We start from the raw sequence: 24,580 nt of genomic DNA on the forward strand, positions 1-24,580 counted from the left end.
TATCCCAGCTGACTACGGGCGAAAGGCAGGGTACACCCTGGACAAGTCGCCAGGTCATCACAGGGCTGACACATAGACACAGACAACCATTCACACTCACATTCACACCTACGCTCAATTTAGAGTCACCAGTTAACCTAACCTGCATGTCTTTGGACTGTGGGGGAAACCGGAGCACCCGGAGGAAACCCACGCGGAGAACATGCAAACTCCACACAGAAAGGCCCTCGCCAGACCCGGGGTTCGAACCCAGGACCTTCTTGCTGTGAGGCGACAGCGCTAACCACTACACCACCGTGCCGCCCCTAGATTTTACTTAATTTGTTTAAATAAATATAACTGAAAACAGCGGCACGGTGGTGTAGTGGTTAGCGCTGTCGCCTCACAGCAAGAAGGTCCTGGGTTCGAGCCCCGGGGCCGGCGAGGTCCTTTCTGTGTGGAGTTTGCATGTTCTCCCCGTGTCCGTGTGGGTTTCCTCCGGGTGCTCCGGTTTCCCCCACAGTCCAAAGACATGCAGGTTAGGTTAACTGGTGACTCTAAATTGAGCGTAGGTGTGAATGTGAGTGTGAATGGTTGTCTGTGTCTATGTGTCAGCCCTGTGATGACCTGGCGACTTGTCCAGGGTGAACCCCGCCTTTCGCCCGTAGTCAGCTGGGATAGGCTCCAGCTTGCCTGCGACCCTGTAGAACAGGATAAAGCGGCTAGAGATGATGAGATGAGATAACTGAAGACTTAGATGTAATTAAGTAAATGTTACTTAATATCTTCACAGCTGTTGTTTTATGGTAAGTAAAATTTACTTAATACTGGCAACTGAGTGTTACTTGATATTGCAGCATTAAATTTTACTTAAATCATTTGCGTGCAAATACTTACAATATATTTTTTAAGTAAATCCTATGAGTTACTTTTCCCAGTTACAAGAGGGCCAATGGGCACAGGGTGGCCAGTGCAAACATTTCAAAGACAATCTTAAATCAAACCTCAAGAGATGCGATATTGATGTTGACGAATGGGAAGGTCTCACAGTAGACCATCCTGTCTGGAAGCGTTTGATGGCTGAGGGCACAAAGCTTTATGAAGAAAGCCTACGTTGACATGCTACTAAGAAGAGAGATAGAAGGAAAGAACGGCAGTACAGCAACAACCCTTCTCTTCCTCCGGAGACTTGTACTGAATGCCCACACTGTCACAGGATTTGCAAATATAGGATCGGCCTCGTTAACCATCTGCGAGCCCACAAACAATAAGAGAACCATCCTACTCGTTCATGAGTGATAGAAGATGATGATTTTTCTTCCATTGTTGCGCATGAAACAGGAATTCATTTCAGGTCAGAAGTAAAGTGTGAGTGTGGAATTGTTTGAGAAAATTGAAGCCATGGCCTAATGGTTAAAGAAGCGTCTTTGGAACTAAAAGGGCACTGGTTTGATTCCCTGGACCAGCAGGAATGGCTGAAGTGTCCTTGAGCAAGGCGTCTAACCCCCAACTGCTCCCCAGGCTGCTCTTGGTGTATTGTACATTGCTCTGGATATCTGTGACGAATCTCAGTCATCCAGGTACATAGTAATCTGTGGTTGGTAGAAGAGAGCAACTGGACTTGTTTGAAGATTCTTGAAAACGTTTCGCCTCTCATCCTAAAGGCTTCCCCAGTTCTGTCTGACTAATAGGGAGTATCCAGTATTTATCCTCTCATGGATCATCATAGAATCTGAATCAGAATGCTGATGGCTGCATTGTAGGTGGCTGATAAAAGATGTCATAGACACCCACCTCTGTTCAATGATGGTCGTTCCAGGTTGACAAAAATGAACAATCCTCTCTGGCTAAGATGTCTGCCAGTTTTCTGGAAGTCCTCTCATAGGGATCTCATCCCAAAGTGCGTAGAAACATCTGTGACGAATCTCAGTCATCCAGGTACATAGTAATCTGTGGTTGGTTGAAGAGAGCAACTGGACTTGTTTGAAGATTCTTGAAAACGTTTCGCCCCTCATCCTAAAGGCATCCTGGAACGACCATCATTGAACAGAGGTGGGTGTCTATGACATCTTTTATCAGCCACCTACAATGCAGCCATCAGCATTCTGATTCGGATTCTATGATGATCCATGAGAGGATAAATACTGGATACTCCCTATTAGTCAGACAGAACTGAGGAAGCCTTTAGGATGAGAGGCGCAACGTTTTGAAGAATCTTCAACCAACCACAAAATTGCTCTGGATAAGAGCACCTGCTAGATGCCTATGATGTAATGTTTGGATTTGTTGAATTTAGTGTCATAACTAATTTGCATCAAATCAATTTTCTGATCTTCTTCAAGCTGTTCTTTCAAGCTCTGTCAACAGCACAGTAACGATCTTACGCTGGCACAACTTTTTATTTTGACATGTATATACAAATGCATATGCTATTTAGCAAGTTTTCTTTTACAAAAACAAACACTTCATAAAGAAGGACTCCTCTTTCTGTCAATATCAGTAGTCGTACACGCTCTCCGTCCATTCTGAATAATGGACCCATATTCAATTCCACGCCTCGTAAATAATGCCGCTTTGTCGCCTCCTAACATGAACATCGAATGAGGACAGGATTTGGAACAGAGCTAAACTGGATACAAATGAGACTAATCACCAAGGGGCGTGTACAGGGCATGTCTAAGAAAAACAGCAGCTTCATCTTTTACCTAAACACAGTAGATTTTCCCCAAAATAAACACAGCCTTTTAAAAACCAGAGACCATTTTTCAAGTTGGCACGCCTCCACCTCTACAAACAGGATCTCAGTTTTTTTTTTCCCCGTAAACTGCATCCTACTGATCCATGCCATGTCCAATAAATCTGATTTAAAATGCATCTCAGGTTCAAGGTAGCCCTGCTTGGACCCCTGCAGTCACCCGCTTTCCACTTTATCAATCCTCTCTGTCCGATGGCTTCAGTTTCACTTCATCTTGCTAAAGAAAGCTCTGTCAAGACAAAAATGATGGTGTTTATGATTCGCTGACATGCTGTGGCAGCTTTATAAAACCCACAGAGCAACAGAAATAGAAAAATGGCTCATAATTTGCAAAAAAAAGGGTGTTATTAAAAGTCATACATCTTCATATGAAACGTTAGTTCTGTTTGAGAAAAGCACCATTACACACAGGAAAACAGTAAGCGCTAGAATTTATCATCACATCCACCGTCTTCCATCACTGTAAACTCTGATGTGCCATTGTAGAGAAAAAGATTGACTTGGTTCTGAACAATGGACAGAAAATAACAGGTTTCTACGCCGGTTCATAAGACTGATGGCAGAACATCTGTCAGGCCAGAACAGGAGAAAGATATATCCAGTATACACTCACTGGCCACTTTATTAGGAACACTCATCCACCTGGATAACTGTTTTCTGCAGTTCTCTAATCAGCCAATCCTTTGACGGCAGCACGATGCATCAGATCACGCAGATACAAATCAAGAGCTTCAGTGAATGTTCACAATGTTCAAACACCAGAATGGGAAAAATTGTGATCTCAATTTTTGCATGACTTTCTTTCTTTCACTGTGGTATGGGTGTTGGTTTGGGCCGGATGAGGATGAGGTTTGAATATTTCAGAAACTGCTGATCTCCTTCCTGGGGTTTTCACACACAACAGTGCGAAAAACAAACATCAAGTGAGTGAGCGACAGTTCTGTAGGTGGAAACAAACGCCTTGTTGGTAAGAGAGGGTCAGAGGAAAATGGACAGATTGGTTCAAGTTTTTTTTTTTTGCCAGGAAGGATATAGTGACTCATATAATCACTCTTTACAACCGTTGTGAGCAGAAAAGCATCTCACAGCACATTGGGTTCTACTCCTGCAGCCAAGAACAGGGAGCTTAGACTCAACAAGAAGTTCCTATTAAAGTGGCCAGCGAGGTGTATATTACATTACAGGCATTTAGCAGATGCTCTTATCTAGAATGATGTTGAACAGACCCGGAGCAGTTGGCAGTTAGATGCCTTGCTCAAGGGCACTTCAACCATTCCTGCAGGTCCAGGGAATTGAACTGGCAACCTTTTGGTCCCAAAGCTGCTTCTCTAACCACTAGGCCATGGCTTCCCATATAGCCTGCAGCAGTCGTAATAGTGCTCCTCAAAGGGCCTAGAAGCAGCTCTGTACCTTTTCCCTAATAACATATAGGAATATGCAAATTGTCTTCTAAGACACACCCCTAATTATGCTCATTCTCATCTCATTATCTCTAGCCACTTTATCCTGTTCTACAGGGTCGCAGGCAAGCTGGAGCCTATCCCAGCTGACTACGGGCGAAAGGCGGGGTACACCCTGGACAAGTCGCCAGGTCATCACAGGGCTGACACATAGACACAGACAACCATTCACACTCACATTCACACCTACGCTCAATTTAGAGTCACCAGTTAACCTAACCTGCATGTCTTTGGACTGTGGGGGAAACCGGAGCACCCGGAGGAAACCCACACGGACACGGGGAGAACATGCAAACTCCGCACAGAAAGGCCCTCGCCGGCCACGGGGCTCGAACCCAGACCTTCTTGCTGTGAGGCAACAGCGCTAACCACTACACCACCGTGCCGCCCCCTAATTATGCTTCCCATGGCTATTTCTAAAATGGCAGTGCACATATTCAGGTACTAAAAAGGGTACTTAGCTCATAAGTAATTTTTTGGGTTATACGACAAGCTTATTTTCTTTATCAGATGCAAGAGACAAAAAAAGAGAGGTGATTTATCTATATTTATTTATTCTCAGTTCTTGTTCTTATCCATGTGGCATAACCAAGTGGCTGGGATAGTGTACAGTGTACAGCACTTTTGATGGTGAATAAGATCTGTGCTGAATACAGACTAGAAGTCCCCAAGTCCCAGTGGGCCACACCACCAAAAATGCTTGCGAATGACAGAGCTAAGATCCTGTGGGACTTCAAGTTCCAGGCTCCAGACTGACAAGCAGGTGCTGGTGAACCAACCAGACAGACACAGTGGTGGTAGACAAGCAGCAGAAGAGTGCAGTTGTGACAGACGTGGCCAGTAACATCAAGCAGAAGGGGCACAAGGAGATCGAGAAGTACCAGAGACTGAAAGAACAACTGGAACAAGTGTGGAAGGTAAAGTCCAAAGTGGTACCAGTGGTGAGAGGAGCATAAGGGGCTGTGACCCCCCAAACTGGGAGAGAGAGGGGCTCCAGGAGATTCCAGGTACAATTCTGAGGTCTCTGTCCAGAAGAGTGCAGACTGAGGAACAAGTAAGATACTGAGTAGAACCTTCAAACTTCCAGCCCTCCGGTAGAGGACCCAGGCTTGAGGAAGAGATACACCACACCATCCCCAAGGAAGGGTGTTTTTTTTATTTTATATATATAAATATAAAAACAGAGAACTAACTTGTTTCATGGGGGAGCCATGGCTTAATGATTAGAGAAGAAGCTTTGGGACCACAAGGTCACTGATATGATTCTCTGGACCAGCAGGAATGACTGAAATGCCCTTCAGTAAGGCACCTAATCCCCCCCCAAAAAAAAAAACAAAAAAACAGTACAACACAGAGTATTTGTTTATTTCCTTGGTTAATGAATGCCACATTCTGTAGAAATATGTACAATGGTAATTGGTTGCAAATTTGTATGTATTTGCACGAAACTATTTCTGTAAGACGATACACGTGCACAGGCTAATTATGCGGTGGGGTTAGCACTGATACCTTGTCTTACGAGTTCATTGGTATGAATTTGAATCAAATCCAACCACTTCAGTGCAAAAAGAAACTGTAACCTCTTTATCAGTTACACATAGCTACCACTAGCTAGGAGTAAAGGATTGTATAATATCATATCATATAGACCTACGGTATCTTGCTAAATGGCTAATTGGCCTATTAGGTGACTAACGAGGTAGATTATCTATTCTTTCTTCTTACAGTTTTTGTGTCTTCTTTTGTGACACAGTCAGTGTGTTTACATGCACATCCAAATCGAGCTACTGTCGGTAATCGAGCTAAGGGTCCCAGCAGGGGTGCCAGAGAAATCCAATCCTACATGCACACAAGGAAATCGAGCTATTGTGTGAGGTACATTGTGCACCCGAGCCACAGGTGGCGCTACACGCCCCATCGTGTTGGTACACTTCCAGTTGTCGTCATGAAGAAGAGCTATTCAAGAGTATAAACAAAGTTATCAGTTCCGTGTTCACAAGAAGAACGACAACGAGGACTACTGTTGTCATGCCGACCGAGGCTGTTGTGTTTCCCGCTTGTGGTCTCGTGACTCGTCACTTCCGGAAGGGGCAGTAGCTTGACTACGTAGCTCGATACGGTTTACATGCACTAAGTAGCTCGGCTACAATCGCATAATCTAGGTCGCGTAGCTCGATTACGATAAATCCAGTTCGGTTCGATTTCAGCCGAGCTAAGGTGTTTCCATGGCATTTAGAACTTCGATTTCAGTCGAGCTACGGCAGAAATTCGATTTTCTCTATGTGCATGTAAACGCACTGAGTATCTATGTAGGCTGTCCCAAGCAGTGCATTCTTAATAATCCTGACTCATTAGACTTGCTTAGCATTTAGGATACAGCCTTTAAGCCTTAATAGCGACAGATTGCTAAGCATAAGCATGAGGTGACTTTGCCTCGGTTCTCCTTCCCCATCCATGACACTCTTTTGTCCTGTCCTTAGTCACCATGGTTAGACCGCTGGAGGCCAGTCCTGTGGCAGAGCGTAATTGGAGCACAACAGAGTGACCCAGTATAATAGGATTACACCGAAAGCACTTCTGAGGAGAACCACAACTTCACTAATCCTGTTCTGCTCCATGTCCTTTTCCTGTTTCCACTCGGAAGGACCAAAACACGGGATGAAAGGGAATCAGAGCCATCGGAATGATGAGTTCTTGGAGAATTACAGGTCTGAATGGAATAAAGCAACCAGCTGGATCAAAGGCTTTGATCTAACAGAGAACCTTCGAACAGGGAAAAAAAAAATATATATATATTTATATTTATTTATCATGAAATTATTAGTACTAAAGAAAAGTTTACACATTCTAGAAGGTAAAAACATAACTTTTTTTTGTAAGTCATGCTGTGATGGAAAAATAATCAACATCAGGCTGGTAAAAGTAACTCTGTCTCATCACACCAATCTGTCGCTGATTATTTTCCCACTATAGCATGAAGAAGTGTTTTACAGTGCATACATCATGTTTTTTTCCTCTTATACCACAGCTATGTGCCAATGACTACAATTTTTTTTTACTGATTACAGAATGACAGACAGAATGTACTTTTTATCCATTCATCACACATTTAATGTTAAAACTAGTTGCGTTAGGCAGCTGGGCCATAGAAGGTTCACGCTGCACGCTGCATGCTGCACGCTACACGCGTGTAAAGAAAAGTGGACAAACGTAGCATGACTTGCTCTGGGCCATAGAACGGTGTTCACGTTGCACGCTGCACGCTGCACACTTCACGCGTGAAGTGAGAAATGAACATGCACACTTTTTTCTAGGCGTGAAGATGGAAATTCCAGTCAATGCATGCGGTCACCGCCGCGCCAGCCAATCAGAACGGGTCTAGGGAGATAACTCTATGCTTTCAGGGGAAAACTTCAGAAAAAATATAATTGAATGGTATAATTGAAAAATAGTTCTTCATCGGGATTGTCAAGCAGATTATAGAATGTTCGGTGAAATTCACCACGGGTTTCTCTCAGAAGGAAGTGTTCTCGGCTCCAAATTCTGTTCCTTTTTCTCTTCCTCTGTCTCAATAAAAGCAGAATGAGGCAATCGTCATCATCCGAAGAGTCCATATTGTTGGTTACTCGGTCAAAGTAGAACAGACGCAACACGTGAACATCCAAGCATGAAGTTTAATGGCCCAGGGTCCGGTTCTTCACGTGAACGTGTAGCGTGTAGCGTGCAGCATGCAGCGTGCAGCGTGAACCTTCTATGGCCCAGCTGCCTTACAGTCTTTCTTTTTTCTCTCCCTGGAAATTAATAAAAGAAAAAAAAACACTGCTTGTCATGTTGAGAACAAACTACAAAGTGTAACCTGACACCTTTCTCTCTGACTGTGACAAAGTGCTGACACTGGAGACTCCTTCTCTAACTGTTTAAAAAAAATAATAATCTCCTTCATGAAAACTTCCGAGATACAAATAATCATTTAATCATTACTATAGATACAAAAACATATTAGAACTAAGATATTAGACTGCTACTGTCAGAGCTGCTAAAACAGAAAATAATTCCGACCAATCAGAATTCAGAATTTAGCAGCGCTTGAATAAATTGTCCTGTGTAGAACAAAGCAAGGTGAGCGAGCTCTAACCATGTCTGTTGTCCCCAAATGAACCCCTAATGCATCCCGCGAGGAATGTCAGAGAACTTCATGTTGGCAAAACATATTCATTAACACCTGCAGGTTTAAAAATGCTGCTTCACCCTGCCAGAGGGGCGTCGTAAATCAAAGTGGCAGGAGTGATGCAGCGTGCCAGTTGAGGCATGCACATCCCTACACTGATTTAGTCATTTACAGTCCAAGATAAAGACCTAAAGACCAACATAGCTGTGGACACAGCAGAAATTACGAGGTCATGTGAGGAGCTCGCTATCGAGATGTGTCCATTTTCCTCATTGAGTATTTTTGGTTAAGATGAGTGATAGTGCGTTCACATGGTCATATTTACAGTCCTGGTAATTACAGCATCATTAATTACTGTAAGTATAGTATCTAGTATCCTGGTCATAATTTACATCACTTTTTTCTTTTTTCAAACTCGGGGGAAATTTGAATTTTTTGTAAACTGTCAGTGAACTCAAGTTACATGTAATGAACATCCGTCCATTATCTATCCTACTTATCCATCAGGGTCACGGGTGAGCTGGAGCCAGTCTCGGCTGACTTTAAGCGAGAGGCGGAGTTCACCCTGGGCAGATTGTCAATCTATCGCAGGACTAACACAGAGACAAACCGGTTGACTTTCATGTCTATGGACTGTCGGAGGAAACCACAGAACCCTGAGGAAACCCAAACGGCCATGAAGAGAACATGCAAACTCCACACAGAAAGGCCCCAGTCATCCATGAGGTTCGAACCCAGAACCACCTTTTTGCTGTGAGGTGACAGTGATGACCACTGCACCACCTTGCCACCTAAAAAGTCACATATGATGTACGTCAATGATTGCTCAGCATCAGAGTAGGTGCTATAAACATTGCCATATTAACATTTTTCTTCAAGTCTGAGAAACTTCTCGTAGAACCTTCAACTTGTCACCATATTATAATCACTACAATTCCAAAACATGGTGAACGGACGATAAGACATGGAAATCTAACATGAACTTTATCACGACCATGTAGAAAGTTTAAGCTTTAAAAATAGTGTTTTGTTTGTTTTAGAAAATGAGCATGATGCTCACAGAAAGCTAATCAATACCTTCTGACCAATCAACAACAGATGTCTAAGGACAGGAAAGAAAAAAAACTACATGGGGGAATGAGAACAAAAATGCATCAAACATCACTTGAACAATGAGAAATGTCTTTGATAATGATTAAGTCAAAGGCTGTCGTTACTAAGGCTGTGATTTTATAGCCATTACTGGATATAATATTTCACAGATGATATCTTGGGGGGGGTTTAATGAGTTAAAAAGCAGAAGGCAAGGTAAAAATGTCAAAAGGTTTGGTGAAAAGTGTCATTTATTTCTGTGAAATTACAGCACTGAAGTAATATTATTTAAAAAAATACAAAAAATGCTTAAGACTCTTATGATTATAGTGGAAAACAGAACAACAACAACTTTATTCATCACACGTACACTACCGTTCAAAAGTTTGGGGTCACCCAGACAATTTTGTGTTTTCCATGAAAAGTCACACTTTTATTTACCACCATAAGTTGTAAAATGAATAGAAAATATAGTCAAGACATTTTTCTGGCCATTTTGAGCATTTAATCGACCCCACAAATGTGATGCTCCAGAAACTCAATCTGCTCAAAGGAAGGTCAGTTTTATAGCTTCTCTAAAGAGCTCAACTGTTTTCAGCTGTGCTAACATGATTGTACAAGGGTTTTCTAATCATCCATTAGCCTTCTGAGGCAATGAGCAAACACATTGTACCATTAGAACACTGGAGTGAGAGTTGCTGGAAATGGGCCTCTATACACCTATGGAGATATTGCACCAAAAACCAGACATTTGCAGCTAGAATAGTCATTTACCACATTAGTAATGTATAGAGTGGATTTCTGATTAGTTTAAAGTGATCTTCATTGAAAAGAACAGTGCTTTTCTTTCAAAAATAAGGACATTTCAAAGTGACCCTAAACTTTTGAACGGTAGTGTACGCTTGTGAAATTCCTCTCTGCATTTAACCCATCTGAAACAGTGAACACACACATGCGCAATAAGCGCACACACACACACCCAGAGCAGTGGGCAGCTGTGCTACAACGCCCGGGCAGCAGTTGGGGGTTAGGGGCCATGTTAACCTAACCTGCATGTCTTTGGACTGTGGGGGAAACCAGAGTACCCAGAGGAAACCCACGCAGACAACATGCAAACTCCACACAGAAAGGCCCCCATCAGCTGCTGGGCTCAAACCCAGAACCTTCTTGCTGTGAGGCGACAGTGCTAACCACTACACCACCGTGCCACCTCCATTTAACAATTATTCCATGGAATCTAGTCATACGGTACATGATCTGATAGCCGATGAGGCACATAGCACAAAGTTGGCAAAAGCCATGTATGACAAGGTTGAGTGGAATAATTGTTTTAGTCTATCCACATCCACTGGATTTTGAAAAAAAAATGGAACATTTTTATTTTTTGCAAATTCAATAAATAAAAACTTTATACAAAACATCCAACAAAATAATTTCCACTTAGGTGGACTTCTTAAAAAAAAAAAAACTATCAGTGGCTGCGCAAATTGACTTTACTGTTTTTGTTTGTTTGTTTGTCTTGTTTGTTTTCTGTAGACAGTGCCGTCTTGCTGTCATGCCGAGGTATAGAATAGCTTTAGACATTTATTTCATTCTTCCTTGGACATTTCAGTCCTGTAATTTCCAAACTTCTTTGAGCTTTTGAACCAGTCTAAAAAATAAATTCAACACATTTTAATGCTTAAAGATGAAGAATGTAAACAAACCGGTGGAATGACAGGAGCAATCTGTGAAAAATGTGATAATTCTTGAAAAAAAAGCTATGTTCTTACCATCAGAGAGTTTCATTCCATATTTTGTTGCATTTTTTTTTTGTCCTCAGTTGGTTTTGCAAAATGTTATACCATTTTGTTTTTCTCTACTCTGGGTATATGAGCTGATAGCCTAGTAGTAGAGTAGCCAATCAGAGCACACAATTGCTCATATCCATTGAATGTGGATAGAATAATATATATATTAACATTTTATGATTTTCTGCCTTCATATTATTTGAGGATTTTAAGTTTTACTAAATTTCCAACTTTTTAGTTAAAAAAAAAAAGTCTTGATTATTGGAACAGATGCTCAGTCTCAGCAAGAAGTGACTGCATAATAATGATTTATGCTCATTATTCCCTCAAATTAATGTAATATTTTTGGTCTTTTCCATCACACCTTGAATAGCATTTTGGTGTAATTGCTAGCAGCTTATCTATTCTTATTCGTATGCCTTCGCCGGCGCCTGAGCGGAGTCTAATTTCCAAGCCGTTCCACTCCTGACAACTCCCATTGAATGAAGAGGTCCCCTGAGATCCCGAGCCGTGAACGTGATTAGTGTGGCGGCTGTAATTGCGTGGTTTTTATGTCCAATGCGTTGTACTGCACTTTCGACTTTATTGACCCAGCAGCTTGACTGAGCTCTTCTTTGTTCCTCATTTCCAATGTGGGTTTTTGCAGTAATGACAGTCCAGGATCCAATTAGAATGCAAGATAGGTTGGCTATTATAAGAACCTGAGGTAACTTTTGGAGAACTGCTTGGAAAATTAAAAAAAATAAAAAATCTCAAAGAGAAATCCAGGGCAGGATTTTCCAAAAACACAGAGCCGCTCTCTGTCCCAATTTACGGCTGGTGATTGACAGGATGGAGTGCATTTACATACTGATGACCAGCATATATGCAACCTCTCTAGGTCAGGAAGAATCCCGGGCAGGATATCAACACGACCCACACCGAACCTGGCAGGAAAGGAATAGCGTAAAGAGAGATAGAAACTGAGCAAGAAATTGGGGTTTCTGAGTGGCATATTAAAATCTGATTTTGTGTGAATGCTAACCAACCCTCAACGCTCACTCTGTTGTCTGATCTCGCCTGGCACACCAGAGAGATTGATGGCTTTGACTCGAGTTCTCTATTTCAGCCTGCTCTCCCTATTCCCCTCTGACAGTGTTCTATAAACTGCTTCCTCCACTAAATCTGGTGGCTCCCACTCCATCTGTCTCTGTCAAGGGACTTCGACAGGCTCCCAATCCCTCGCTCCATATCTCCTACCTCTTTTTTTTTTTACATTCCACCTCACCCTTTCTTTCTTCTTTTTTTCCCAAAACACATCTTCCAATCGAGTCTCTAGAGACCTTTCAGTCATCACACCAAATCTCAGTTATAATCGTGGTTGTGGTTGTTTATCAGGGCTTTACTGTAGGTTAGCCAAGCTGCCCAGTGGTGTAGACCATCTCCATCCCAGTTTCTCTCAGTTTGTACCTTCTCTTTCTTTCTCTGTCTGACATCTCTGAATTTCCACATACCTTCCTCTATTTAGACCAACTCTTAACCTTGGTACAGTAAAAGCATTGATTCTTGGTACTTTTGAATAAACAAGGCCAAACAATTATGTCCATATCTCAGTCTTTCATTTCTTATTTTCTTCCTTCTCCATATTCTTATTTTCTTTCATCCTCCAAATCTCCACATACCTTCAGCTATTTACAACAAATCTGACCTTGTTTTGAGCAATATACATCGACGTTTTCAATTTAACATGGCTGCACATCAAATAGTGATGACCTTTAAACCATCTCCAGTTCAATATCCCACTCTATCACTTCTTTCTCTTTTTTTTCTCTTCTGTATTCAGAAGACCAGTTTTAACTGGAGAATTGTTTCTCCTGGTCTTGGATTAACAAAGATGATGAACAGCTATATATCTGCAGCCATTCCAACCAAATCCTCCTGTTTGGTCCTCTCCTTCTGTCTCTCCTCACACAATGTATCTGAATCTCCAGACACCATTCTTTCTTTATACCAAAGCAACATTTGCTTGTATGATCATTCATTAGCATTTTGGATCAGCAAATGTCCTGAGAGGCAACAATCCCAGTCCCAATCTCTCTCTATTATTTTTCCATTTTGTTGTACATTTTATTTATTTGTTACCCATCAATTCATCCATCCATCCATGATCTACACTTTTTATGTATCAAGGTCGCAGGGAAAGCTGGAGCCAACCCCAGCTGACTTTTGGGTGGAAAAGGTGGGGTATGCCCAGGGTAGGTGCACTCAATTTAATTCAGCTTTTTTTTTAATAATAATAATTTTTACAGTAGACATTGTCAAGTCAAAGTCCTTCCCATGTCAGGATGTGGGCTTCCCAGGCAGTCTCCCATCCCAGTACTAACCAGGCCCTTAAGGTGCATTGGGTGGTGCCAATCTCCACTTCTATAGCCCTCAGCCTGTTGCCTGTACAGCTAAGGTTACAGTGGGGAGCTAGTCCTCTGGTAACAGCAAGAGTTTGACTCCCCACTCGCATCTGTATTGTAGTGTGCCTTCCCAAATGTCAGGAGGTACCATTTTTACGATGGTCTTTGGTATGATCCAACCACAAATAGAATTCATGATCTTCCAATCAAGAGGCAGATGCTAACCACTAGGTGCAATCCGCCATATTTGGAATTCCTGACTTTGACATGTGAAGGTTCAATGGGACAGAATTCCCAGCCAGGAACTCTGGCAACATTCACCTCATCCAAGTTATCCGACATAAACCCACCTGACATCACAACAGTGTGGTGGTGCACACCATTATCAGCAAACAGATTTCCATTTGCATGGTTTTCTACTTGGGCGGCACAGTGGTGTAGTGGTTAGCACTGTTGCCTCACAGCAAGAAGGTCCTTGATTCAAGCCCAGTGGCCAACGGTGGCCTTTCTATGTGGAGTTTGCATGTCCTCCCTGTGTCTGTGTGGGTTTCCTCCAGGTGCTCCGGTTTCTCCCAAAGACATGTAGGTTAGGCTAATTGGTGGCTCTAAATTGACTGTGAGCATGAATGGTTGTTTGTCTCTATGTGTCAGCCCTGTGATGACTTATCCAGGGTGTACCCTGCCTCTTACCCATAGTCAGCCGGGATAGGCTCCAGCTGGCCTGCAACCCTGTACAGGATAAGTGGCTACAGATAATGGATGGGTGGTTTTCTACTTGATAAAACCTGATTTTAGTTGACATGTAGCTTTTGTGTTGTGAAAAGGATATCTCTCATTTCAGCCCAATTTTACTATCGTGATAAGACGACTGTGACTAGAAAATGCTTAGATTGGAACTTGGGAAAATCAACTTGGAACATTTTGTTCCTCTATTTTGTTTGGTTTATCAAGTTGTATGAATCTTGCATTGCTTTCTCGCAAATCATTCCCCAGTCTCTGGATACCTTCCTGTAACATGGGAGTGCATCCCTAACCATTTCCATCCCAACCCCTTCATCTGCCTTCCTAATTTCTCTCATTCTTCTTTAGCCAAATCTCTCCCACTCTCAAGGTACTTCTTTTTTATCCCTCAATTCTCTCTGGCAGTATCTCTCAGATTTCTGAGATACCTTCCATCATGATCTCAGGTAAAGGTGCTGAATGGCAACTCAATTCCAGACATCATGTACCCAATCATCTACTCCAATATTCTTTCTTGGTTTTTCTTTCTTTCTTTCTTTCTTTCTTTCTTTCTTTCTTTCTTTCTTTCTTTCTACCTCTTGTCTTCCAAACATCCCCCACTCTTTAGTTACCACCCTTTCCATTCTTCACATTTCAGATTAGCAAAGATGCTGAACAGTTGCCATCTCTATCCCAATTCCTTATTGCATCTCTTTTCTTCAAAGCTATGCCATCTTCCAGCATCATCTATCTTTGATATGGATTAGCAAAATTCCAAAACAGCAGCGTGAGACCTCTGGCCATACCAGCATACCCTGGCTAATGCCATCTGTCTATGTGATCCTTCCTGAGCACTAAAACAGGAAGTCAGCAGCTGGAAACATGAACTCTTCCATCATCAGGTGAGGCTTGGGAGCAAAGAGTCAGGATTAGTAATCTAGTTCTGTACCCAAGAGAGAAGGATTTCTTTCCAATGGGATGGAAAAGTTTCTCCAGGGTTCTCCAGAGAGACTCGCAAGTGAAGAACCCAATTAACCTGACTCACCCAATACATCATCTCAAATTACGACATGCTCCCTGATGACTTGCTCGCTCAATTAGGACTGACTTATCGCCACACAGAGGTGTTCAGGTAAAGTGTGCACTTCAATTTATGTACTAAATTACCTGCTCAATTAGCATCTCATATTTATTGTATGCACCTGCTGATGAAGGGAATCTGACTGGTTGTAATGCTAATATGCAGATGATCACAAGTTCAACTACTCGCCCGCTAATTATAGCTCTAATTAGAGTGGAAGATTAGTTTGATGGTAGTTTGCTCATTTTAGTAAAAAAAAAAAATAGCCATATTATATCTCCAGTGACTGATTTATCCTGGACCTTGAACTACATCTTAAGTTTCATGCACAGTTTAAGATGTGCCTATTCTTTTAAAATGTTTAAAATATATTATAAGGAAATGAGTTCACTTCTCATTGCATCTCATAAATATACAAACTTTGGTTTTTTTGCCTGAAGACTTTCAGTGCAGATTCGCAGCTCCATGAGGAAAAGAAAGATGAAACACACAAGGCTTACATAAAGAACAGCATTTGTTTGCCCTTGAACAGTATTTCCTTATGTGAACAGTTGCAGGTGATGATTTGTATGTCCTGAAAACGCTTTTCTATGAATGAACGGATAAATACTTTTGTGGGAAGTCAAACAAGGACTAAGCTTCAACACTTTAACTTATCTTTTTTTTTAAGTAGCCTCGCTCTTTCACCAGGATTACAGTACAATCTCAGAAATAAAGGAACTAAAACACTATTTACCTTGTTGTTGAACTGGTACCATCAAGCAGATGTGTTTTGTACCTTTAGTATACAGAGACTGTTTATTCAAGTTAATTCTCATTCTCAAATATGATTGGATGAGTAGTTTTTCAAGAGTGCTTATATTTAGTAATACAGCACTGACTTTTTTTTTAATTGTGTGTGCGCATCACTTCACTTGTTAGCTCATCTGGCCAACAGGTGATGCGTTTATCCCATCATGTGTTGTCCGTCATCCATTCAGCATCGTCCACATTTCACAAAAAACACTTCTTCTCTCTCAATTCTTCACCAATTTGGATTCTTTTTGGCAGGAAGGTAAGTCTGCCTGGGGTGCATATAGCCTCCACCCAAATTTACTTCATTACAATCATTAATGAAGTTATGGACAAATTAAACAAAAATCACTTCTTCTCCGTCAATTCCTTGCCATTTTGGATTCTTTCTGGCAAATAGGTCGGTATTCCTAGGGTGTATATAGCTTCCATATATAGCTTGTATATAGTGTATATAGCTTGCAACATTTATTGCACAAGGTGGCCCACGTTAGATCGTTCCTTCTGGACTGGACGGGGCCGGAGTGAGCTACGCCGTCATCGATGGTCTCATCTGTCTTTCCCACATAAAATTATAATTCTTGCAACAGTTCTTTACACCGAAACTATAACAAAACTTACTACCAGCTTTCAGTCAGTCTGTACATTACCATGGCAACACACAATACATCTGCTCTATACAGCTGTGGATTCTTTGGGAACTAGTTTTGCTGATGGAGCAAAAGTAAACAAAATATTTCACCATATTATGTCTGAAATTTCTGTTACTCGAGTGTATTAATTTCTTGTTGACGGCAATCGTGCTATCAAACTGAATATGATCAGGCTGATATTCACAGCGACTGTGAGTTGGCCTAGTGGTTAGTGTGTCCACCTTTTGACCAGGAGATCATGAGTTCTACTTGTGGTTGGGTCATACCAAAGACCATCATAAAAATGGTACCTACTGCCATCTGGTGAGGTGCCACAATACAGATGTGAGAAGGGAGTCAAACTCTCGCAGTTACCAGAGGACCAGCCCTCCATTGTAACCTGAGCTATGTAATAGGCGAGAGGCCAAGGTGCCATTCAATGCACCACTGGTCCACCATTGGTGCCCCCCAATGCACCTTAACGGCCTGCGGTGGGTTTCCCAAAAGCCTCTTAACACTAAGAGCATCTTAACTAGGAGAGAGAGAGAGAGAGAGAGAGAGTGTTCATTGTGCTGCTTGCTCTACCATTTAACAATAATCTTTGTGCTGCAATGCTTTTGGGAAACCCAACCATGGTTAGTTCTGGGATGGGAGACTGCCTGGGAAGACCAGATCCTGGCATGGGAGGGACTTTGACATTAACTAGAGCAGCAGTCTTGTACATGTTGCATTTTTGCTTTAATATTTTAGATCATTGGTACCTCATTGGTCTTTTAAGTTCCAAATGTCTACCTTAATTCATATTTAAAGGTATAAACGTATACACTAAAGGCACTAATGGTGTGCTCTTGATGGTACCGCCCGAGTAACACATTTGGTACGTTTGTTTCTGAGAGCTTATTTTGATCTTTCTTTCTTTTTAAAGTAAAAAGCAACATACTACAGGTCTAAATCAGCACTGAATAAAAGAAATATCTCACATCACATACCATGTGCTTTATAGTGTGAAGAATGTGGTGCTTAATCCCTGCTGGGTTTGTCCTGCTTTTCTAAAGTGAATTCCAAACACGTAAAGTGTGAATACTGAGAGACATCTGTGTTTTAAAATCAGTTGTTGGGCTTGCGGAGGACGACTTAATGATACATTTCCATTTCATACAAAATGTTATTGTTTGATTTGAGACAACAATCAATGTGCTAGATTCTCAAGGACATCTAGTACAATCTACGAAAAAAATCTGTGATTTGAGATGTAGCCCTGTTTGGCAGTTGGTGTTGAATTTGTCATATGTTTGAAGAATGTTTTGGTGCAGTGGGTAGCATAGATACCTCACAGCTCTGGGGTTACTGGTTCGATCCGGAGCTCAGGTTAACCTCTGTGTACATGTCGGAATAAGTTTTCTTCAGGTTCTCAAGTCTCCTCAGGTCCAGGATGTGTTCCTCATTCCTCATGTTCTTAGGTAGGTTTCTGATCTATCACAACCCTGACCAGGATACAATGCTGAGTGAAAGTAAGTGAGAATGTTCTATATTTCTCTGCAAAACAGACGCAATCCATAAATAGATCTTTCATTGTTTTGAGTTAAAATGCTACCAGTGAAATGATGGGTAATGAAGCTTGTAAGCTTTGTTCCTTTGTGCTATAATCCAGTATCACGAAAAGGTTATAAAATCTTATGGCACATGATGTGAAAATTCTCCGCTCTGAATATCAACAACGACCATAATCCTTGGATTAATTTAAGCTTTTTATCCATTGCAGTATTATATGTATAAACAAAAACAAAAGGGAAGCCAGTGCATGGAACCAGCACATATATGTATTTGGCTTGATTCCCATTTTCCAGATCATTGTGAAATGTCTAGCAGTAACTCAAGGTGACTGAGACACTCGGACCTTTCATTAATCTTAAAGATGTTTATCTACTCATTCAACGGGCTTCATCAGTTCTATTTAAGATTGATGAAACCCCTAAGGCGAGTGCCAAAACATCTCCAAGATTAAAGCACGAGTCCATTCGCCGGGAGTAACAGCCAGTAGACATCACACTCCATTGCTATCACCTCGCCTCTTCTTCTTTCTATCCTTCCTCCTCCTCCTCGTGCAGTCTTTTACTCCATTCCCATTCCTTTTTTTTTGATCCAAACCCTAACAGCGGTGTTATTTTCTGTAAGTAAGAACAAATCACCCAGTTGCCTTTCATCACCTTCTGCCAGGAAGACAAAGAGCATATGGCTGCAGCTAACTGCCCCTGTAAGCCTGGTGCTTTCACCCTCTTGTGCCCCTTTCCATCAGCCTGCCACCAGCTCTATATTCACTCCCTGTTTGTTTCCTATTTTTCTCTTGCTTTTTTTTTTACATGCTTCCTGAACCTCGCTATGCAGTAGGCATATAAAAAGTCCACACACCCCTGTTAAAACTTGCTGAATGAAACCAAGATAAATTGCGTTAGAGCTTTTTCCACTTTTAATCTCGTATCGCAACCAATGCAATTCAAGTGCAAAATGAAGAGATGTTTTCAGAAAAGGAAAAAAAAGAAGAAAACTTACAATAACCTATTTGTAAAAGTGTGAACACCCGTTCAATAATCCTTTCTTAAATCACTTTTTTGCTTGTGATATAGCATTCATGTTTAGTTGATCGACTTTTATCCCAGAAACCTTGGAATACTCCCTGACCCCTCACTCAACTTTGACTGCTCACCAAGACTGCTTTCTTCCACCTCCAGAACACTGCCTGCCTTCAGCCCTTCCTTTCCTCCAGTGATGCTCAAACTTTGGTCCACTCCTTCATTATGTCCTGCCTAGATTACTGCAACTCCCTTCTCATTGGCCTCCCTACTAAATCCCTTCAAAGACTACAATACATTCAGAACTCCGCAGCGAGACTCATCACCCATACCAAACAATCTGCCCCCATCCTGTCTCAGCTTCACTGGCTACCTGTTCTGTCCTAAACAGAAGTATAAAATCCTACTACTCACCTTCAAACCCCTCCATAACCTTGCAACTCCTTATGTCCGTGACCTTCTGACTCCTTCCACTCCATCCCGCTCTCTCAGATCCTCTAGCCATAATCTCCTTGCTGCCCCCCGCACCAGACTCTCTACCCTAGGTGGCAGGTCCTTTAGCACCATGGCCCCCAAGCTCTGGAAGTCCCTCCCTCAACCCATCTGTGACAGCTCTTCCCTTCCTTACTTCAAATCACGTCTCAAAACCTTTCTGTTTCATGAACACTTCCACCACTGCATAAACTTACCACTCCTTACCAACTTTTTTCTTTGTGTGTGCGTTCTGTTTTCTTTGTTTTGTTTTCTTGACCTATGTAAAGTGACCTTGAGTTTGAGAAAGGTGCTATATAAATGTAACTTTATTATAATTATTAAAACACCTACCTTGATTTGTCAATTGTATTCCAGTCTTCCTTGCAAAAATACTCCTTGATCTTGTTCTTCTGAAGCTGTTTTTTGGTTGACTTGGAGTTGGGCTTTGGGTTGTTTTCATGCTGGAAGGTGAAAGTTTTCTAATAAAGGACTTAAGGGTTTGTGTCAAAATTGACTGGTATTTGGAGCTCTCCCATAATTCAATTTATCTTGACTAGAGCCCCAGTTCCCACTGAAGAGAAGCAGCTCTATAACCTGATGCTACCACTACCATGTTTCACTGTGAGCATAGTCTTGTTTTTGTGACAAAATTGACTGGTATTTGGAGCTCTCCATAATTCACTCCATCTTGATGAGAGCCCCAGTTCCTGCTGAAGAGAAGCAGCTCTATAGCCTGATGCTACCACCACCATGTTTCACATTGAGCATTTTCTTATTTTTGTGCCAAACATCTGTCATAGAATTATTGGCCAGAGAGTTCAACCTTGGTCTCATCAGACCATGATAGATTTTGCTGCATGGTTTAGAGTGATCTTAGACAGGAATTTTTTTTTTTTGTAGTAGTAGTAGGGTGGTTTCCATCTAGGCACCCTACCCCATCACCCAGACATTCCTACATCCCCTTTAATGTTGCTGTACATCTCTTGGGAGCCTCCTTGATAAGTTTTCTTCTTGTTCTTTTAGAGTGATGTCCTGTTGTACTTGGGGAAAATCACTGGTGCCCCATTATCAGCACTTGGCCGTCAAGTGGATGCCTTCACAGTGTTCATGGGAAAAATCATGTTTTGGAAAATTTTGGTTCCCCTTACCTGATTGATACCTTTTCCTCTGCGTGCTTTATAAGCTCTTTGAGCACCACAGCTTGGTTCAGTTGGATGAAACCAAGAAGATTCCAAGGAGATCCTACAGAAACAGCTGATCATTATTGAGGGTTTTTAGGTCAGAATCACTTAATTGTTGGCAGATGTATGATGATTACTTTTGAATGTGAGTTTGAATGTGATTGGTTCATTTTGAGCACAGTCACATGACCCATTATAAAAGGGTGCACAGAGTTACGCAACTGGGTTATTGTAAGTTTTTTTTTCTTCCTTAAAAATGTTCTTTTTGTCTTTCACTTGAATGTTGTTGGCTACTATATCACATTTAAAGAGAGAAAACAAAGATCCAATATGATTCCCAATATGTACGTGTGTGTGCGTGTGTGTGTGTGTGTGTGTAAAACATGTCGTTTTATCAGAAGAGTGTGAAATAAAGCGCTGAGTCATTATTTGTTCGATGAATTTTTAATTTGAAATCAAGTCTTCACTAAACATCACTCCAGCTCGCTGCACTGGACAAAAGTAGACACTTCCATAATTTATAATTCAAGATATTATTTGCTGACACAGCTGAATGAAGGAAACCCCGGGGGTTTTCGCCATTGGAGTTGGGCAAAGTTCCAAAATACAGTTGCTTTTAATCAAAAGCATATCAAGCTGTGATGGATTTTTATTTTAAACCTCTGTATACAACCCCGATTCCAAAAAAGTTGGGACAAAGTACAAATTGTAAATAAAAACGGAATGCAATTATTTACAAATCTCAAAAACTGATATTGTATTCACAATAGAACATAGACAACATATCAAATGTGGAAAGTGAGACATTTTGAAATTTCATGCCAAATATTGGCTCATTTGAAATTTCATTACAGCAACACATCTCAAAAAAGTTGGGACCGGGGCAATAAGAGGCTGGAAAAGTTAAAGGTACAAAAAAGGAACAGCTGGAGGACCAAATTGCAACTCATTAGGTCAATTGGCAATAGGTCATTAACATGACTGGGTATAAAAAGAGCATCTTGGAGTGGCAGCGGCTCTCAGAAGTAAAGATGGGAAGAGGATCACCAATCCCCCTAATTCTGCGCCGACAAATAGTGGAGCAATATCAGAAAGGAGTTCGACAGTGTAAAATTGCAAAGAGTTTGAACATATCATCATCTACAGTGCATAATATCATCAAAAGATTCAGAGAATCTGGAAGAATCTCTGTGCGTAAGGGTCAAGGCCGGAAAACCATACTGGGTGCCCGTGATCTTCGGGCCCTTAGACGGCACTGCATCACATACAGGCATGCTTCTGTATTGGAAATCACAAAATGGGCTCAGGAATATTTCCAGAGAACATTATCTGTGAACACAATTTACCGTGCCATCCGCCGTTGCCAGCTAAAACTCTATAGTTCAAAGAAGAAGCCGTATCTAAACACGATCCAGAAGCGCAGACGTCTTCTCTGGGCCAAGGCTCATTTAAAATGGACTGTGGCAAAGTGGAAAACTGTTCTGTGGTCAGACGAATCAAAATTTGAAGCTCTTTATGGAAATCAGGGACGCCGTGTCATTCGGACTAAAGAAGAGAAGGACGACCCGAGTTGTTATCAGTGCTCAGTTCAGAAGCCTGCATCTCTGATGGTATGGGGTTGCATTAGTGCGTGTGGCATGGGCAGCTCACACATCTGGAAAGACACCATCAATGCTGAAAGGTATATCCAGGTTCTAGAGCAACATATGCTCCCATCCAGACGACGTCTCTTTCAGGGAAGACCTTGCATTTTCCAACATGACAATGCCAAACCACATACTGCATCAATTACAGCATCATGGCTGCGTAGAAGAAGGGTCCGGGTACTGAACTGGCCAGCCTGCAGTCCAGATCTTTCACCCATAGAAAACATTTGGCGCATCATAAAACGGAAGATACGACAAAAAAGACCTAAGACAGTTGAGCAACTAGAATCCTACATTAGACAAGAATGGGTTAACATTCCTATCCCTAAACTTGAGCAACTTGTCTCCTCAGTCCCCAGACGTTTACAGACTGTTGTAAAGAGAAAAGGGGATGTCTCACAGTGGGAAACATGGCCTTGTCCCAACTTTTTTGAGATGTGTTGTTGTCATGAAATTTAAAATCACCTAATTTTTCTCTTTAAATGATACATTTTCTCAGTTTAAACATTTGATATGTCATCTATGTTCTATTCTGAATAAAATATGGAATTTTGAAACTTCCACATCATTGCATTCCGTTTTTATTTACAATTTATACTTTGTCCCAACTTTTTTGGAATCGGGGTTGTAGTTGCTTGATGTGAAAATCCTGGATGGATCACATAAAAATTAAATCAATAAATAAAAACATTTAATCATTTGTGTATTTTGAACATTTTGCTTATCTTCAGAAAATAAACATCACCCCGACTTTAGTATTACCAATAAAATGAAGACTTCATTCAACACGCCAAACCTAGCATGATGTTTAGCTCTGTAAAACTTCAAAAGGATTAAACTTTATTTTTTCTGCATCTTTTCATTGACCAAAAACCTCCTCATCATGGCAGACGCTCCGAAAAGGACACTTCCTCTCCGAGTGGCCAAGGTCAAGTTCATCACCGCCTGCCGTTTCAGCAAATTCACATGGATGGCCACCCCGATGCCAGCGGGCTCTCAGTCGTCTTCCTCTCCTCCAGGTGGGAGCGAGTGATACTGAGCTCTTCTCCTCCCCTCCATCTGCTCCAGAGAGCCTCCATCAGTTCATCCGCCTCTTTATGGTAATGAAAAGAGTTAGTGAGGTTGAGGTTGAACTCAAGTCATCTGGAGTGGAGTGGAGTGATGTTAGAGCAAATATCTTTACAGGAACATGTGAGCGTCTCCTGAAGCTTTCCTGACTTTCCCACTGTGGTGATTTAATTCCAGAAGCAGTTTTGTAGTGATTTCGATGGTCCTTCTGTTGGTTGCTCAGATTCTACATGTTTCTCCATCGCTCTCAAAGTTTGGATGCAGCAAATTTCTTGAAATGTATTTCTCAGCCAAAATATACAAAAAAATAATAGTAAATAAATAAATAAATAAATAAATAAATTAATTAATTAAAATCGTAATGCGTGAATATATATGCAAAGCATTGATTGCAGACATAAATGCTTGATCAGCATGATTTTAATCTTAATTTACCAAATAAATAGACGGAGTGAGTGTTTGGGTATTTTATAAATATTACAGTAATGGTATTTACTATAATATGATAAACTGCGCTAATAACAAGTTGTGCATATTTAAGGTCTTTGAGCGTAGTTTCCTGCGCAGTCGCAGTGTCAGCACTTTACTGCGAATGACCTGGCGTTAATCTCCACAAACCCACTGCTACCTTCGTCATTCACAGCTCTAATGTAGAGAATCTTTAATCTGCACTCAGTATTCAGTCAGTGTGAGCTAAAGCTGGGTAAACACACATGCTAATCCCAACACGCTGCACACTAACGCTGCATGCAAATTTCAGCTCGATTGGCTGAATCGAATCCCGAACA

The sequence above is a fragment of the Neoarius graeffei genome, chromosome 28 (genome assembly GCF_027579695.1).
Source record: "Neoarius graeffei isolate fNeoGra1 chromosome 28, fNeoGra1.pri, whole genome shotgun sequence".
Taxonomy (NCBI): domain Eukaryota; kingdom Metazoa; phylum Chordata; class Actinopteri; order Siluriformes; family Ariidae; genus Neoarius; species Neoarius graeffei.